The 17,112-nt window shown below is 35.9% G+C and overlaps 1 pseudogene; it reads right to left on the bottom strand.

Annotated features, from left to right (window-relative positions):
* Positions 1-4,230: 4,230 nt before the first annotated feature.
* Positions 4,231-5,432, bottom strand: LOC113291280 (annotated as a pseudogene).
* Positions 5,433-17,112: the final 11,680 nt, after the last annotated feature.

Genomic DNA, 17,112 nt, shown 5'->3' with positions numbered 1-17,112 from the left:
CTTCGCAATACTTGTAATGTCTCATACCCTAATACTTTCAAGCTAACTTATACGAAGTTGACTCTAGTACATAATCAAGCGACTCTTAACATGAGTTTTGATTCACTAAAATATGACAACCAAACTTGACATACCAACGCTTTGTGGGTTTAACCCATCTATGCGCTAACAAAAGTAATTTATTTTTGACGCATACGGCAGCGATCAGTTTAGCAAGTGTTCTTGTCAATTTATAAACTTCTCTAAGTCTTCAGTGTACTTCAGCAGAAATATTTGTCCCTTTGCTTGTCAAGATATCTCTGGAATTCTTCGAGTCCCAATTATGGATTTGAAGGAGAAATACCCTGGACTTCTTTTTTTTCTTCATGCAAAGGAACAAGAAAGTGCCCTTCTCAGTCTTAGTTGATAATATGGAGACAAGGTTAACAACTTCTTCTAATCTCTCTGAAGAAGCTAGAACGTTATGGTCAAACATGTTCTTAATGCTTTTCCAGTTCATCACATGGTCTCCTTTAAAATACCATATCAGACTATCAAAGCTCTTAATACTGTTCAAGCGAAGTTTTGGAGAAGAAAGGACTCTAATAAATGAGATATTATTTCTTGGAGCAATCTCAGCAAAGATAAGGAAGATGGAGGTTTAGGATTTAGAGACATTGAATGCTTCAATAAGGATCTTCTTGCCGAATATGTATGGAGACTCTATACAAACAAGGAAGATATGTGGTCTAAAACTTTATTATCTAGTACTATCCTGAAGGAGGTGTCTGGAAAAGTATCTTTCCAGAAATTCAATTGATCAAGAATAACAACAAATGATATCTGGGTGATGGTTCATGTATCAAGATTTGGTTAAATTCTTGGATTCCTAGTTCAGACTCTCCCCCTCAGTCAAACATAAATACAGCTAATCCAACTAGTTATGTTCTGGTGAAGGATCTGTTGTATTCCTCTAATTATTATTGGAATTTGAGTTTATTGTTTGATCTCCTCTCTCCTGAAGTTGCTCTCACTATCTCAGCCATTTTTATCCACCCTCAGCAAAAAGACTCTTTCATCTGGAAACTGGAAAAGAATGAGAAGTTTACTGTTAAATCTGCTTATAAGAAAATTTACCAGGAAAAGCATGGTCCTTCTAGTACTTCTCAGAGAAGGAAAAATACTTTGAAGACTCTGTGGTCTTTACCTGTCATTCCTAGAGTCAAGACAGAATATACTTTCTACAAGATTGAAAATCCTTATGTTTGTGCATAACATGGATATTTCATGTCATATTTATAATATGACTATTGAGAGCTCATTTCATATTCTACAACAGTGTGATTATGCCAGATCTATCTGGTTTCAAGTTAGTGGTTTACAATTTAACGAAGATACAACTATAGAGCAAACTCTCACTTCCTGGTTTACTCAGTTTAGTCGGGGAGTGTAACTTCAGAAAAGATGGTTTAAAAGGGAAACTACTACATGGAAAATATGGAAAGAAACATGTTCTAAAGTCTTTGAGGATAAAATTGTGTCTCCTCGGCTGCTGATTCTCAGAGCTACTAATCACCACATGAAAAAGTCTACAATGATTGTTACGAAAACCTTTAGACTAGTTTCTAGTAAATCCGGGCTTAATCTAAAATGGTGTCCTCCTATGAATGGCATTTTCAATTTAAACTTAGATGGTCTAAGAAAGGCGACACTGGTTTAATTATCCCGAAATTTTGTAAGTGAATCAAAGGGAGCAAAATGTAGCCATGTTTCGGAAGCATAAAGTCCAGAGCATGTAGAAGGAAAGCTATCTGGGAAGCAGTGTCGTGGTCTCAATAGCTAAAGTTTGAAGCAGTAAACTTTGAAACAGATTCAAGGATCATAGTAGAAGCTGTCAACAAAGGCCAATTCCGTTTAAACTGGAAATTTCATCATTTTATTAGAGATGTTATTTCTATTTTTTAATTTTACAAGTCTTGAGAATGATATGATGTTCCAAAAGAACAAAATAAGGTGCCAGACATTCTCTCCAGAGTTGCTAAAACAAAGCAACTTACAAGAGAATGCCAGTTGTATTCGTTCTCAACTGTCGTTAGACATGGATGGTTTACCTTCCAAATTAATAAATTTTTCGCATAAAAAAAGTATGGTAAGGATTCTGACGCTTGCATTAAATGAGAGTTCAAATTTCACACCGCTGGCACCAAGGTCTCGTTGACGGCTGAAAATGTAACAAATTTCCAGTAAATGTAGATTTAGGAGGGGTTGGGCCAAACAAAAAAAAATGCATCCGAATTAAACACACTTTTAGGAGTAATTTGCGTTATCTCCCCTATAAAGATTGGTAATTTGCATTACCTCCCCTACAGAAATAAAATTAGTAAAACCTCCTCTCGTCAATAATTCCGTCTATTCCAGGTTAGCTGACTCAGCACTAACTTACACGTGATTTTTTATATGGAAGATAATGCAAATTACCAATCTTTACGGAGGAGGTAATGCAAATCACCAATCTTTACAGAGGAAGCAACGCAAATTACTCACCAAAAATAAAAACCACGTGTAAGTTAGTGCTGAGTCAGCTAACCTGGAATAGACGGAATTATTGACGAGAGAAGGGTTTACTAATTTTATTTATGTAGGGGAGGTAATGCAAATTACCAATCTTTACGGGGGAGGTAACACAAATTGTCCCATAATCTTTTTTTTTTTTTAAACTAGAATTCTATTGATTAACCAGGAATCTGGTTTTGATCTTGAGCTAAAAGATCACAAATATCTTTCTCAAAGTTATCAAACTTTAGCATATCAAACGCTGAAACTCTAACACTTCTGGTCATTGAGTTAGCGACTTGATTGTCATCTCTACTAACAAAAATAAATTTGCAGGATTGAAAAAACAAACTTAAATGTTTTATTTCTCTAACTAAACTTCTGTTCTCCCATTGCACTCCCCAAATGTCTTCAATAATAGCTTTGATTACTACTTGAGCATCAGTTTCATTATGTATGTCATCCAGTTTCAATTCCTTAACTCATAATAATGCTTCTCGTACTGCTAGGCATTCTCCTTGTTCAGGATTCATGACTCCACATTTGAAACTATTTCGGATCCCATCGCAGTTACCTATATGATCGCGTAAAGCAATCCCAATTCCATTCTGATTAGATAAGTGTTTTTATCATTTTGGGGTGTCTGATGCTAGGGAATGGTTACACTTCCAGCAGTATCCGCAAAACTTAAAACTAAGTGCATGAATTTGGAGGTCCGAGCAGCCCTGACCCATTTCTTCTTTTAACTCTCTAAAAATTGTGATAAAAAAATAAGGGAAGACGTATTGCAAAGACTCATGCGCTTGCATTAAATGAGAATTTCAAGCTCACAAACTAGTACCAAGAATAAATAACCTTCACTCAAAGGTTTTGTAGACCGGGAACGGTAGCACAGTTTCCATTAGTGGTAAAACCAGGTTTTATATATATGGGAGGACATGGACTCAACAAAAAAAATTGCATCAATATTGAACGTCGTTTTATTTATAAAACTCGTATTTAGTACATGAAAAAGAAATAAGTATTTTATCCTTTTGGGGTGGCGGGAGCTAGAGGAAGTCAAGCCCTAGTTGCACTCATGATTCTAATAATACCGGCATAACTTAAATCTAAATGTGTGAATTAGGCCGGTCCTAACATCCCTGAACCGTTTATTCTTTTAACTCTTTAAAAATTGCGATAAATAACAGGGGAAGAGGGACGACAAAGACTTTGAGACTCGTATTAAACGTGAAATCTAAGCTTATTAAGAAGAAAAATATATAGATTTTTTTGATATGAAATTTCTAATGAGAGATAAATTGTTGTTTAGAAACTAGCAGTATAGCAAATAAAAAGCGGATAAGAGTAGAAGTTGCACTGCCAAATTCTTGATCTCAAGCTCAATTAAATTGTTTATATATGTAGATACTTGGAGGTTAAGTATCACATTTCTAGTTCAAAATACCAGTAAGAGCCAAGGAAGTGACAAAGACTGTCATGACATGTATATTCTGAATGATAGGATTGTATTCAACGTATTCAACCAAGATACAATAGTCTGTTCTTATATACAAGAAACAGAGATACAAAAGGAAACAAGATATACAAGATATGCAAGATAAGGGAAACATAAATATACAAGATATACATGCCATGTAGAAGAAGATTATTATCCCAAGAATCCAGGAAAATATCTTTTAACACCCTCTCTCAAACTCAAGATGGTGCAAAACACATGTTGAGTTTGGAAATTAAGAATCGTAGACGAACTGAAGTCAGTGTTTTGGTGAAAATATCAGCAAGTTGCAACTCTGAGTGAACAAATGGTAAGAAAATAGTATGTCGCTTGAAGTGATGTCTTACAAAATGACAATCAATCTCAATATGCTTCGTCCGTTCATGAAATACGTCATTATGAGCAACACGAATAGCAACCTTATTGTCACAACATAATGGAGTTGGATCTGTAGGTGAACTCCCATATCTTCAAGAAGCCATCTTAACCAAACAATCTCATAAGTTGTATGAGCAAGATCTCTATACTCAGCCTCAGCACTAGACCGAGATAATACACTTTGTTTCTTACTACGCCAAGAGATCAAAGAATCACCTAGAAATACACAATAGCCTGTGGTTGAACGTCTATCTATGATGTCACCAGCCCAGTCTGAATCTGAATATGCACGAAGAGAAAGATCACAAGTATATGAAAACTTCACACCTTGATATAGGGTACCTTTGATATAACGTAATATCCGAAGTACAACAGCATAATGGGTGGATCTTGGAGCTGACATAAACTGACTAACTACATGAACTGCATGACTTATGTCTGGTCTTGTGATAGTCAGATAATTAAGGCTTCCCACCAGTTGATGGTACAATGTAGGATTGGACAATGGTTTTCCATCAAAAGGATTGAGCTTAACGTTGAGTTCAAGCGGTGTATCTGCAGTTTTACTATCTGTTAACCCAGACCGCTGAAGAATGTCTGAAGCATACTTTACTTGTGAGATGAAGTAACCATCAGATGATTTATCTACTTCTATGCCAAGAAAATACCTTAAAATACCTAAGTCTTTCATTTCAAAACACGAACTGAGATAAAGTTTAAGAGCATTAATTCCTTCTAAATCGTCACCTGTGATAACCATATCATCAACATATAAAAGAAGAATAACCATACCCTTCGTAGTTGACCGGGTGAACATTGCTGAGTCATATGCACTTTGATTGAATCCGTACTGAAGAATAGCATTGGAAAACTTCTCAAACCAAGCACGTGGTGCTTGTTTGAGTCCATACAAGGCTTTTCAAAGCTTATACACTTGATTTGGAGATTGAGGCATTCCCGGTGGTGGTCTCATATACACTTCTTCTTGTAGTTCTCCATTAAGAAAGGCGTTCTTGACATCCATTTGATGAAGATTCTAATTACGAGCAGCAGCAACAGCAAGAATTGTGCGTACAGTAGTCATACGAGCAACGGAGCATATGTTTCTTCATAGTCTATACCATATTCTTGTGTATATCCTTGAGCAACCAAACGAGATTTGTGGCGTTCTATCTCACCTGCTGAGTTGGTTTTGATCTTGTATACCCATCTACTTCCAATAACAGTTTTCCCTGGTGGAAAATCAACCATATCCCATGTACCATCATCCCTGTGTGCAGTTAATTATTCTCCCATTGACGTTTGCCAGACTGGACTTAATGATGCTTTCCTGTAAGATTTTGGTTCATGTATAGATAAAATGGATGATAAAGAGCAGTGATAATCTGATAAACTGGCTGGTGGTCGACGAACACGTGGAGGTAATGCATCATTTTCAGGCACAAGATCCCTTTCTTGAGATGCATTGTCAGGATTGTCCCTAGAGTGGTCATGAGCAGCTTCAGAATTTCTGTAGGAATGACTTATGTATCATCGGAAGGAATGGAAGGAGTAGTGATTGTAGGAGTAGTGGTTGACAGAGAGCTAGGTAGAGACACATTATCAAAAGGATCTAGATAAGTGAACTGTTCTAGAGTTGATGACTTACTTATAGGAAGAGACCAAAAAGGTATATTTTCCCAAAATGTAACATGACGAAAAACATGTAATAGTCGACTCTCTGGATCATAACATCGATAACCCTTTTGTTCAATACCATATCCTAGAAACACACATATAGCATTCTTTTTGCTAATTTTGTTTCGTTCTCGTTCTGTGAGGAGAACAAAACATGTTGAACCAAAGGCATGAAGTTCAGAATAATTTGGTTTTTTACTATAGAGACATTCATATGGTGAAATTCCTCCTATGACTATAGATGGAATGCGATTGATTATATAAACTGCAGTAAGAACTGACTCACCCCAAAAATTAGAGGGAACAGATGCTGAAAGAAATTGAGTTCTAGTTGTTTCTACGATGTGACGATGTTTTCTTTCTGCGATACCATTTTTCTCTGGAATTTCAGTACAAGAAACTGAATAAGATTACCTTCTATTTTAAGGAAGTCTTTGAAAGGAGTTGATATGTATTCACCCCCTTGATCATCACAAAAGGTTTTGATTGATTTTCCAAATTGAGTTTTGACCATTCTAGAAAATTCTGTGTATATTTTCAAATTCTGTCCTAGAACTGAAGAGGTATAACCATGTAAAACGAGAGAAATCATCAATGAAGACAACATAATATAAAGCCCCTCCCTTAGTGGAAATGAGAGACTTTCCCCACACATCTGAGTGAATAAGATCAAATGGTTCAACAGAATGAGTAATGTTATTATTAAAAGGGAGTGCAGGTTGTTTACCCAACTTACATGAGATGTAATGAGGTTCTTTATCAACCTGAATTGTTCCTAATAATCCTTTATTGATCATATATCTAAGACGAGAAAAGGAAACATGTCCTAACTTAGAATTCCAAGACATAAATGGAGACACAGTAGAGGTGAGGGAAGTTGCAGTTGCAGCAGCAAATTTATTCTTTGACAGTTGAGGAACAATAAGAGTTTCAAGGAGATATAGACGACCAATTATACGGCCTATCCCAACAAGCTTCTTTGTCTTGGGATCCTGTATTACACAACCAAAGAAAAAGAAGTACATGTTAAGACCTTGATTACACAGTTGCCCAATTGATATAAGATTCATTTTTATTTCTGGAACAAGTAGAACATCTGATATATATATATTTTATCTGATACTTTAACCTGACCAATATGACTAGCAGCTATTTCAGATCCATCTGCAGTTTGTATTTTTGGTGTAAAAATGAGATGCTTGTTCTCAAAAACATTAGAATTATATGTCATATGATTGGAGGCACCTGAGTCAAGAAACCATCCATTTAAAAGAATACCTGATGGAACTGAAAAGGCATAGGTTGATGTAGAATTATTATTACCATTTGCAAGGGCTTGTTTGAGCATCTCTTGAATGTCTGCAAGATTATTTGGTGTAGGTGCTGATGATTCATGGCTTCTTTCCGATGCAGGTGCTGCAAGAATAGATGGTGCAGGTATGTATGTTGATGCAAAACCATTTAACCTTCTTCTTTTTCTCATATTTCTTGAAGATGGAGAAGTGCAGTTTCCTACAGTATGACCTGGTTCTTTACAATAGTTGCATACCATTTGAGAATTTGATCCTTGATGTGTTGGAGCATGAGAGGCTGATGTTTGTGATACACTCTGTGTAGATGGTACAGTGCAGTTCCTTGCCAAGTACCAGGTTTCTTGCAGTTGTAGCACTGAGTCTGTGATATATCACGAGATCTCTGAGAATTGAATTGGTTATTAAAACTTGTACATGAAGGCACTGCAAACACAGCAGGTATCTCAGGTTTAATCCTTTTTCGAGTTTCTTCAGTAATAAGTTCTGATAATGCAGCTTTTACGGTTGGAAGAGGTGATCGATGAAGGATTGAAGCTCTTACAGTCTCGAAATCATCTCTTAATGCCATTAGGAGTTGAACAAGTCGTGATTCTTCTCTGTATTTCTGCCATAGCTCGATATCTGCAGTCCAATTGGGTTCCATAAGCGCTAGTTGACTCCAAACAATTGACATCTCAGAATGAAAAAAAGAGATTGACTGATCCATCTGTTGCTTCATAGATCTGATGTCTTGTTCTAGTTTGTAGCGTTGAGCAAAGTTGATTTGGGTGTATCTCTTTGAAAGAAAATCCCAGGCTTCTTTGGCAGTTTCAAAACCAGTAAGATGCATACTTATGGAGGTAATTATTGTATTTCTTATCCATGTCAGTATCTTGTGGTTGTTGATCTCCCAGTCTTCAATGCTTTCTTTTTCAGTTTCTTTGTCTTTGTCTTTGTTAGACTCAACTTGTTTTTCTTGAATGACAATACCAGAAGCAGCACTAGGCTTTTTGTCTTTGCCATCAATATATTTCCACATAGCTTTTCCTTTAAGAAAACTTCTCATAAGGAAGGACCAATGATTATAGTTTGTTCCATCAAACTTCACAGTAATAGGTTGGTAATCTTCACGTGACATATTGAATGATAACAGGAAGGAAAACTAGGGTTTGAGTTTTACGATCTAACACATACGGGATAGAGATGGGATGGTTTGACAGGATTTGATCTTGTTGTTGTTTGTTGTTGAAGCGGAAGATGGATTGTTAGATCTTGCCAGGCTCTGATGCCATGACAAAGATTTTCATGACATGTATATTCTGAATGATAGGATTGTATTCAACGTATTCAACCAAGATACAATAGTCTGTTCTTATATACAAGAAACATAGATACAAAAGGAAACAAGATATACAAGAAATGCAAGATAAGGGAAATAAAGATATATAAGATATACATGCCATGTAGAAGAAGATTATTATCCAAAGAATCTAGGACAATATCTTTTAACATGAAGGACTGAAACCCAATACTGATGTAAAATTATATTATTGAAAAATAATCAAGTCCTAAAAGAATAACTTATACTGATGTAAAATTATATTAAATATTATCTTCATTAGTGGACAATTTATCTTATCTTAAATAACTTAAATCGTAGAATGTGGATTGTACTGTCATTTATTCATGCATATGTCGATTCAAATTGATATAACATATCTCAGTTAAGTTGGTATGTAAAGTTTGGAAATTGTCGATGCTTACGAGATAAATTAAAATACTTCTCGATTATTATATGTCTACTTTTATGATTTAAGTTTTAGAGTCTTGTATTGATATGATGTCTCTTAGTCATCTTTAATGGCAAGCAAATATTTAAAAATGGAAGGTTGAAGAGTCGAAACATAAGCCAGAAAGAAGCCAATCACTTGAATACTCTAAAAGGGTTATTAATTACATTGTATAGATTAAGCAATCAATAAAATTAATGGCATAATAGGATTAAGGTTGCTATATAAGAGAATCTATGAAGCAATTCCAGTATGTAAAGGTGTTATGTTCTTCAATACACATTTAAATCCCTAATTCGATCATGAATTAACCTTGCGACTAAACGATCCACGCCATCTGGCGACATCCTAACGCTACATCAAGGAAAAAAGTGACTAATTGACTTTACTAGTACATCCGACTGTCATTACTAACAGCAGACTCTAAATACTCTAAGTAGATTGGGAAGCCATATGACAATACCCCTCCCATGAAATAATTCCTGTCCTCAAGGATTAAGGAAAGGAAATTATGCAGAAATTTTGGCCGAGTCCTCCTAAGTATCCTCTTCTACTTTCGATTTGGACCAGTGGATGAGGATTTGGGGTGATGTGATTTCAATTTTGTTCTAGTAATAGGTTCGTTGAGACTTGTGAAATCAATAGATTTTATACTTAATAAAACTAAAAATAATGAAAAATTAATTCAAAATTTGATTTCAAGATATTAAAAATAGACCAAGGCCCCGGATTCCACTATTCCTTCTAGTTTATTGGTTTGTAATGATATTTCAAGAATTATTATTAAGATATTTTCTCATTAATTCACTATTAATCTATAAGGTGTCCAAATATTAAATTGTAATCCTTAAGCATGAATTATCAAAGAATTTATTCTAAGCATAATACATCAAATTGATTCACAACTAATTAAGAAAACAAATTTTATCTTTATGTTGATCCTAGTGAATTAAATAAAATAAAGAAATTGTAAAAGAAATTATCAATCAAGCATGAATGAATAGTTTCCTCCATTGCCTCATTCACCGGGTACTTGGCCTTTCATCATGATGGAAACACGCTCAAAAGTTGATTTTGTTTATGCTCAAAAAAAGGTTTACAAATGATGAAATGGGAGAAAACAGTAAAACCGAGTTTGTAACACTTATATTTGTTACAAACCTAACTGTTACAGAGAATGATATATATGAAATGTCGCTGGTACTGTAGCTCTACGACTATCTCCTACGGTCTAATGTTCTTCGTGTTCTTCACAGCAACAGAAATGATGATTCTCTGCAACTCGAAATTCCTTGACTCTGTAATGTTCTAAACTCTCCCAAACTCCCCGTCTTCGTTTATGTGACTCCCAGAACCCCTTTTGTACTCAACAGGCGCAAGAAATCTCGATAATCAATTCAAAAAATCCTCCATTAATGACTTTTATCTCCACGGGAAAAATTTCCTATTTTAGCTTTTTCACACGTTTACAGCTGCTGAATCTTCCTTATTTAACTCCTATATGCTTATGAAGAGACCAATCTCTAAACAAACACGAGCAACACACGTATAAACTTGTTGCAATCCCGTGATTATCTACTCCGGGTATGTACACCCCTGTTCTCTTACCAATGATTATCCATCCCATCTTAACTCATCCGAACGCCCATAATAGCGTTGTTTTGGCATATCACGTTCATCCCAATCAAAATTAGTGGTTGAGTCTCATTGAAACTCCTCCAAAAATTTAACAGAAAATTACGCAGTAACCTGTAGTATTTTCCCGCCATTTTGAAAGTTTAAATGATGAAGAAGGGTTTCCCCCTTATCCAGTGATGAGGTGTGATTAGCAGCGGGTTGTAAACAGTAAATAAGCTGCCCCTTATCAACTGGTGCACCTTATCCAAACTGAGAGTCCGTTTAACAGCTATCCTCCGGGGGTGCCTTTAGCAACTTTTCGAGCCGAATTTTCCAAAAATGTTTATTGCCCAAAAATACCTACAAACACATAAAACACCATAATAAGTACAAAATCGAGTACCAACAATACAGAAAATTGAGGACAGCTTAGACACAAAAATGTGTCTATCATGGTGTACGAAATGGTTGCCTCTGGCCTGAATTCTTGAACGTAATACTGCAATTGGGGTGACAATGATCTGACCTTCATGGTAGACCAATGGAAGTGTGAGCAGAGCCAATTTTCTTTTTTAACAGAGAGATGTGAAAACTGGATGTATTCTATCCTCAAGGGGGAGCTGCAGCTTATAGGAAAGTGATCCAATCTTCTGAATGATAGGGAAGAGACTATAGTACTTATATGAGAGCTTGAAGTTCTTCCTTAGAGAAACTGAGGCTTGTCTGTAAGGTTGCATCTTGAGATATACCTGATCTCCAACTTCAAAAAATCTGTCAGACTTTTTTGATCAGCAAAGAATTCATACATTTTTGAGCTTTAGTAAGAGTATCTTTGAGAATAAGCAATATGCCCTCAGTTGAGTCCACTTAAGTAAAAATTGAAGAAGGAAAAGCCAAATGTGGAGCTTCGTAGCCATACTGAGCTTTGAAAGAAGGCATCTTCAGGCTAGTTTGGTAGTTGGTGTTGGACCACCATTCTGCTAGATCCAACCAACTCATCCAGTTTTTTGGTTGATGACTTGTCATACATGTGAGACAGTTTTCAAGACATGCATTTACTATTTCGTTTTGGCCATCAGTTTGAGGATGGTAAGTAGTACTAAGCTTGAGACTGGTACCAAATTTTTTTAATGAATCTTGCCAGAAATTGCTGGTGAATACCTTGTCCTTATATGAAACTATCTAAGTAGGAATCCTCTGTAATCTAAATATGTTGTGCAAGAATGCTTTGGCCACTGATGAAGCCGTGTATGGGTGCTGAAGAGCAATGAAGTGACTGTATTTGGTGAATCTGTCTACCACCAGTAATATGACATCCTTTTTGTCACTCTTGGGTAGGCCTTCAATGAAGTCCATGATGATATGCTGCGAAGCTTAATCAGGTATTGGAAGAGGTTGTAACAATCCAATAGGAAAGGTGTGTTCCCTTTTGTTTTTATGACATACATCACAAGTGGATACTAGAGAAAATACCTCTTGTTTCATACCAAGCCAGGAAAAAATGGTTTTTTGCTCTCATTTAGGTAACTTGCATTCCAGAATTCCCCCTGCAGCTGAAGCATGAATGAAAAGTAATATAGTATTTTGACAATGTTGTTGTCCCCAGTATAGAGTCTTGATTTATATCTCAAAAATTCATCTTGATAAATATAACTCTGGGAAGATGTAGAAGATATGAGTAATTGAGATATTAGTTGTTGAGATTTTTGGTCTTGTGCATAACTAGAGATGACCTCCTGCATCCACATTTCTTTAGAGAGTGTAATGTTTCGTAACTCAGCATCACTGTGTGATCTTATGCAAAGAGCATCATCAACTTCGTTTTCTACTCCTTTTTTATATTGAATGCCGTACTCAAAACCCAATAATTTCATGAGCCATTTTTTTTTGTAGTTCAGAAGTGATCTTCTGTTCTAAGAAATACATGATACTTTCTTGATCATTCTTGATGGTGAAATGGTTTCCATGTAAATAATGTCTCCACTTAGTTAAAGTTGAAACCATAGCCAATATTTCTTTTTCATAAGTAGATAGACCCACTGGTCTAGGATCCAGTGGCTTGCTAAAGAATGCAATTGGTCTTCCTTATTGCATAATTACAACTCCAATTCCTGTAGCACAAGCATCTGTTTCAAGGACAAATGGCTTGAAAATATCTAGGGGAGAAAGCACTGGAGTGGTAGCTATTCATGGATTTATTGAGTGTATCGAAGGATGGTGTAGCTTTGCCAGTCCAGATGAAAGAGTTTTTCTTCAGCAATTAAGTAAGAGGCTTACTAATCACTTCATAGTGCCTTACAAGCTTTTTGTAATAGCATGTGAGGCCCAAAAACTCTCTGAGTTCCTTAATATTGGTAGGTGTAGGCCAACTTGTAATCCCAGAAATTTTAGCAGGATCAACAACTAACCTTTTGCAGTAATAATATGACCCAAGTACTCCAGTTCAGCTTGAGCAAATTAACACTTAGGCAGTTTAGCATATAACTGATGTTGTCCCAAGATAGAATGTGTAATCTGTAAGTATTTTTCATGAGTTTTTATGTTAGGGATATAGATTAGAATACATCAATCGATACCAATATGAATTTCCTCAAATGAAGTTGGAAAATGTCATTCATTAAAGATTGAATAATTGCTGGAGCATTAATGAGACCAAATGGTATGACATTGAACTCATAGTGACCATGATGAGTTCTGAAATCTGTTTTGTAAATATCTGCCAATTTAACTTTGATTGGTGATATCTTGATCTCAAATCAATCCTAGAAAACACACAAGATCCATGTAGTTCATCCAGAGTTCATTAATTATTGGAATAGAGAACTTATCTTTGATTGTGATGTTGGTGAGATTCCTATAATCCACACAAAATGTCTGGTTGTTGTCTTTTTTTCTTGTCTAGAAAGATTGGAGAAGCAAAATGGCTATGACCTGGTTGAATTACACCTCCTTGTAATATTTCTTGAAGTAACTGTTCAATAACATATTTTTGGACATAAGGACACTTGTATGGTCTTTGGTTTACTGGTGTTTAGGATATAAGAAGAATGGAGTGATCAAGAGATCTGTGAGGTGGTAATTGAGCAGGTTCAGAGAAGAAATCTTGAAATTCCTGAAGGATAGCAGAGACGACTGATAGAATGAGTTGTTGATATGTAATGGCAGATATAGAAAATATGTGGCCAACAATTCCATGGAAATTTTTCTGAAAAAAATCCTTCACTCATCTGGCTCCAATCATCATTAGGGAAGGTGATTTCTGAGCTCCTACCAGTGTAATATTCCTTTATTTGTCATTAAATGAGATACTCAAATTAGAATGATTAAAATTAGGGTTATTTGGATTTTGGTACTCAGGTTTTGACCAAAACTTGGGTTTGGGCTAACATTTGTCCAGCCTTTGCGTTTGGTCTAAAGACCAACGTTGACTCGCATTGACTAGCTAAATGATGATGTGTGTAACTGTTTGACTTGGTTTATTTTTTCTGCACCCCTCAAATAATTATGTATTCGCTACCAAGGGCCCCAAAAATTCTCACCCTGTAACAAATACAACCACGGACAGCTCAATCTCCTTCTCTGTAGTTCATTCTAACACAACCACATTCATTCATTCCGTACAATCTCATTCATTTAATCCATCAACAGCACCGTAATCCTTTTTTACATCACTATAGCACCCATAGCTCACTTATTAGGCCTGTGGATCATTTAAACTTAAACTCCACAGATAACCTCTAGTGCAACTCATCTTGTACTGTCACCAGCTACAACTACTTGCTACTTCAATACCTGCCCAGAAACTCACCATTCTTTCTCGATATTGCACCTGCATCATTTACCTACCGCTACAAGTCTGCCAACACAATTTGGACTGCTGCAACACCCATTTACAGCTATGCCTCAAGACATAAATTCACACATTCAATTTAGTTTGTTGTTGTACTCAAACTCACAACAGTATCTCCCTAATGGCAACACCATTTCCATTACATTTTGTATCTCAGCACCAACCCTATTTGCATACACCTGCATACACAAAACACCGGCAGTTCCCTTGTATCACTGCTTCTGCTTGTATTCAACCCAGACTACATTGCAATTATGTTCAAGACTTCAATCCAAAAGCAACACTTCTTACTCCCTTACAGATTCAATTCCACCACTGCAATCTCAGTGGTAGTCCCAGTGCAACATCACTTGTTCATCTACAATTCTGCCAATGCATTTGTAATGCTTATTTACTTGTAATCAATTCAACACACACAACATAACCACAACTACACTGTCATCCATAATCTTGAACATCAACACTATCTTCACAGCAATACTCGCCAAAGACCTTGTCAACTGCACCACTGCACAATGAACTTCATCTTGATTCTCTTCCATATAATAGCAGGAGCCAATACCTATCTTCTTCTTTAACCAGTTATTTGTAATTCTTCATTTAAAACCCCGAATTGAACAACCACAAGCCCTAATTCTTCATTGAACTTAGACATTGTCAAACCATAATTTCCATTATTAACATCAGCAATCATCTTCTTTCTCTGTTAAAAATCAATTCCAAACAAAACCAATTCTTCTCAACTTCAACAGACTCTCATCTAACTATTTTATTTCTGCTTCAACTCAATCCTTCACTTCATTTCACTCAATCACCAATTGATTACCATTCTTCCTAAGACAACATATCCAGTTATTATTTCACCACAGAACTTGAATTTCTTCCATCTATTTCACAGATTCGGATCAAACCCTAAAATCGAATCGATCTCAGCAAAAATCTAACTTCAATTTTGTTCCATTATAACACTTGTAATTAAGAAAAACCTTCACATCAATCTTTCTTCACTACTGTTAAATTCAATTTGTTGATGTCTGATGAAGTCTGTATGCAATGATTGAAAGACAAAAAGAATGGTAATCAATGGGAGAGATTTTGATGTTTCTCTGTGTGTAAGACGGGAGAGATGCGATGAAAAAAATCAATGGGGTTTAATTTTAGAAGGGGAGATATGGTTTTAGACACAGGTGCTGCAAAAAAACGAGTTCTCATTTTTGAGGCCCCTAATAGTGAATACAGAATTATTTGAGGGGTACATAAAAAACAAACCAAATCAACAATTAGACAGGTCATCATTTAACTAGTCAACGCGGGTCAACGTGTGGTCTTTAGACCAAAAGCAAAGGCTGAACAAATGTTAGACCAAATCCAGGTTTTGGTCAAAACCTGAGTACCAAAAACCAAATAACCCTTAAAATTGTTATCTCCTAACTTTCTGAGCCAATCAACACCAAGAACCATGTCACATCCCCTTAATGGAAGTAATCTCAAATCACCTGTAAAATCATGATCCTGCATTTTCCATTGCAAGGAGTCACAAATCCCAATACTCACCAACTTGTCCCCATTTGCCAAAGTGACTATCAAATTAGCAGCAGGTTGAAGAGCAACCAAGAGATTTAGCTAGATCACAATCAGTAAAGCTGTGAGTACTATCAATAAACTACATGTTTTTTTAATAAAACTTAGAATTTTGATTGTGTCATGAAAGACATTCTAGTAAGAGCATGGAGAGAAATTTCCATGTCACTTTATACTGCTGGAGGTTCTTCCACATCAGTGGTATCCTCATCTTGTTCACCACTCTCAGCTTCAGATTTGGTGGCTACCATTAAGAATAATTGTTGTTTCTTACATAAATGACCTAGTGTATACACTTCATCACAGTTAAAACAAAGTCACTAACTCTTTCTTTTTTTGTAATTGTTCAGGAGTCAATCTTCTAATGGGAAATTGAGTGGGACTAGTTTTTTTAGAAGTGGTTTATGGTAGAGGGAGTAGGGGTGGGAGGGAATTAGGTTTTTGGGAAAATTTGTGTGAATTGGTCCGTTTGTTAAGAGAGACGGTGTTAGAATTTTTTTTTATTGGTAGTTCTAAAAGGTTTCTGTTGGTTATTAAGTATTTGCTCTTGCATTCAGAGAAAAGGCTTGTATTCGTGTGGTAGGGTGAAACATACTAACTGAATGTTTAATGTCCTCTTTCAATCCACCAATGAAGCTCATCACATAGTAATGTTCAGTGAGCATAGGAAATTGATGAGACAAAATATCTTTAAGGTTTTCAAACTGCTCAAAATAATCATCAATAGTAGTAGTTTGTGACAACTTACTGAATATGGCTAATATGTTCTCATTTGCAGGGTTTTCAAACCTAATACATGTTAGAGCATTGCTCGGTCAAACTCGCATGCGTTGCTATCTCAAGCATGTTTGTCAATGTTAGTGATCAAAACTATAAGTCTTGATTTCTAGCCTATTT

The sequence above is a fragment of the Papaver somniferum genome, chromosome 6 (assembly GCF_003573695.1).
Source record: "Papaver somniferum cultivar HN1 chromosome 6, ASM357369v1, whole genome shotgun sequence".
In the NCBI taxonomy this organism is placed as follows: Eukaryota; Viridiplantae; Streptophyta; class Magnoliopsida; order Ranunculales; family Papaveraceae; genus Papaver; species Papaver somniferum.
The sequence above is the reverse complement of the archived record's forward strand: the minus strand, read 5'-3'. Positions and strand labels throughout refer to the sequence as shown.